Raw genomic sequence first — 3,249 nt, forward strand, 5'->3', positions numbered from 1 at the left:
GTTTGTTTTTTTCCTTTCGGCACATTTGAATTCCTTGTAGATCCTGGATGTTAGGGCTTTCTCAGATATACAGTTGGCAAATATTTTTTCCCATTCTGTGGGCTGTCTCCCTGCTCTCTTGATGGTTTCTTTTGCTTTGCAGAATCTCATTAGGTTGATGAATTCCCACTTGTCTATCTTATTTTTTAAGGTGTGGGCATTTAGGGTTCTAAATAGGAATTGTTTGTCATTTACAATTTCCATAAGGCTGCCTCCCGCATTTTCTAAGATTCTCATAGTTTGAGGTTTTACATTTAGATCTTTGATCCATTTAGAGTTAATTTTTGTGTATGCTGATTAGTAGGGGTCCTGTTTCAATCTTCTGCACGTGATCAGTCAGTTTTCTCAGCACCATTTACTGAATAGGTTCTCCTCTTCACAGTGGTTGTCGTTAGAGGCTTTGTCAAAGATGAGTTGGTTGAGAAATTGAGGCTCTGCTTCTGGAATCTCTATCCTGTTCCATTGGTCTATATTCCTGTTCTTGTACCAATACTAGGCTGTTCTGATTACTGTAGCCTTATAGGAAAGTTTGAAATTGGGAAGTGCTATACCTCCTACTTTGTTTCTTATGACTACCTTTATAAAGGATAGTTTCTTAGATACTATGATGTCTTATTTGAGGTCTAAACTGTAGCTACAATGGTTGATTGTCCTTCCTGGAAGTCTGACAAATTTGTCCTATTCAAAATGTTCAATTCTTACTTTATCAACTTTGCCTTGAACATGACTAAGACCTCTTCTGTCTCTGTATCTGTTTCTCTGTCTCTGTCTCTGGTATGTGTATACGTGTGTATGTGTGTGTGTGTGTGTGTGTGTGTGTGTGTGTGTGTGTGTGTGTGTGTGTGTGTATGATAACAATATATTGATACCACCCTTGTAACAGTTAGCCAATTTATACATCAGGGGACATCTTGACTTCTCCTCCAAATACCGCTTTTATTTCATTCAAATACAGACACATTCTGCTTAGGGAAACTTAGAACTTGCCATTTTAACAATTTCTTATATCTTTGCTTTCTATTTTTATCATTTGAATTCAGTGCCTCATTATTCCTTCTGAAGGGTTCAGGAAGCGACCAGAGGGGCGGCTCCCGAAATGACGCCGACACACCGGACAAAAAGGCCCTCTGTCCCGCCTCTGTGAGCACAATTCCCCGAGCGAGCCAATTTCAAACCTGCAAGCCTCCAATCAGTACCCAGTTTTGTTATGCGTCCAATAGGACCATAACACGGCATTGGCCCCACCCTACTCCCATGCAGCTCCTCCAATAGGAGCATAGCACGGCCCCTTCCGGCTCCTGTTATGCTGATAAATACAGCCCTCTCCCCGCAACTCTCTCTTTCAGTCTCTCTTTCTGTCTCTCTCTGTTGCTCTCTCCCTCTCTGCAGCTCTCTCCCACTTCCTCTCTCTCTCTCACTCTCTCTCTTGGTCTCTCTTTCTCTCTCTCTCTGTCGCTCTCTCCCTCTCTACAGCTCTCTCCCTGTCTCTCTCCCACTTCCTCTCTCTCTCTCCACAGACCCTTTCCCTTTTTCCTTGTAACCGCCACTTTAATACATCTCTTGGTCCTGGCCGGGTGTGGAGTCATTACTGGTGCCGAACTTCTTTCACCCTCAACATAGGAAAGTTACAATAAATCACCTAAACTATAAATTTACTCAAATTTACTTAACTGTCTTTTCTATTATAGGCTATTTATATAATTTTCATTTTTCTACAATTATGGGTAATATTTGTGTAAAAGTATCTACATTTCATATTAGTTCCCCAAGAAAGAATAGGATTTATATAATAGCATAAATCTGTGTCTATTTATGTAATAGCATAAATCTGTGTCTATAAAGAGTGAAATATATTTTCAAGAATGAGTGTTATTTGGCAGCATATTGTGGACCATAAAGCAAAGATCATATCAATTAGTAAAATGATGTGTGAAAGTTTCAAACATAAATTAAACACTTGAAAATATGAGCAAAGTTCAAATAAACTTAATATGCAATTATTTACTTTTAAAATATTTTGGATTAATTTTGTCATTTTATCCAAATTACTGAAAATTTATAGGTTAATATAAATAACTAAGCATGGAATTTTTCTTATTCCAACTACACATTTTGTTGTTAAATGCAAACAGAGAAATTATAATGTTACAACTTTGTTTATAAAGATTATTTCAAAGTTTATAGCTCATGCAACTGAATAAATGGCTACATTAAACAAACATATGGGAAGATTGAATATGAATATATAGAATAGTCTGTGTTTGAAGTTTTATTTAATAAGTTTAGAAAACTTTGATGATCCAATAATATTTTGAGTTGGGAGTTTGATACATAAGTGTGGAGGTTCAAGGAAATATTTGAGATGGAGGTGTGCATTTCTCAAGTATCTGCATACAGGTTATTCTTAGAGCCATGACTGTATCTGAGATCATTTAAGGAGATTATATATTTTCAGAAAGTTTACAAAAACATTTGTAAATGCTCATGATGTAACAAGAAAAAATGCGGCAAGAAATGACATATTTTGTTATGGAAACAAATACTAGTGTTTATATTTATATATTTACATAGAATACAAGAGAAAAGATCGTGTGCATAGAAAAAGCTCTAGTAAATTAATTAATATAAAAATAAAATGTATGATTATTTTGGGGAAACATTTGTTTTTTTTAATTCACCTTTGCTGATTTTTGCAATTTTCTCACAATTTGTTATAAACATATATTTAAATAATCAACAGTATCATTACATTACAGGTGAGAGAAAATAAATATTTATCTACCATTTCATATATGAAAGAAATAGCTAGAATGGAAAAGTATAAGACAGTGCAAAAATAGTGTGATAATCCCTAAAATACAAGAAATTACAAATGACACATTTTTTGTTGTTGTTGATCAACTAAATCTTCATACCCTCTCCCCATCCTGGAAGTTGGGAAGTAAAGCTGAAAGTTTCAATCATCTAACCACATGATTGATTTCCCAGGCAAATAGCCCCATCTTTAGGGTATCTAGAAGCCTACCAAGCGTTATGGACTTAGAACAAAAGATACAAATATCACCCAGGAAATTTCAATGAATTTAGAATTTTTGTGTTAAATATTCCTATCACTAAAGAAATTATAAATGTTTAAGGAGCTTTCTGTCAGGAACTGGGGACATGGACCAAATATTAGAACACAAGTTTCTTCTAGTGTCCCTATCTACA

Source organism: Carlito syrichta, unplaced genomic scaffold (genome assembly GCF_000164805.1).
Source record: "Carlito syrichta isolate Samal-C Ts95f unplaced genomic scaffold, Tarsius_syrichta-2.0.1 Scaffold218745, whole genome shotgun sequence".
Classification (NCBI taxonomy): Eukaryota; Metazoa; Chordata; class Mammalia; order Primates; family Tarsiidae; genus Carlito; species Carlito syrichta.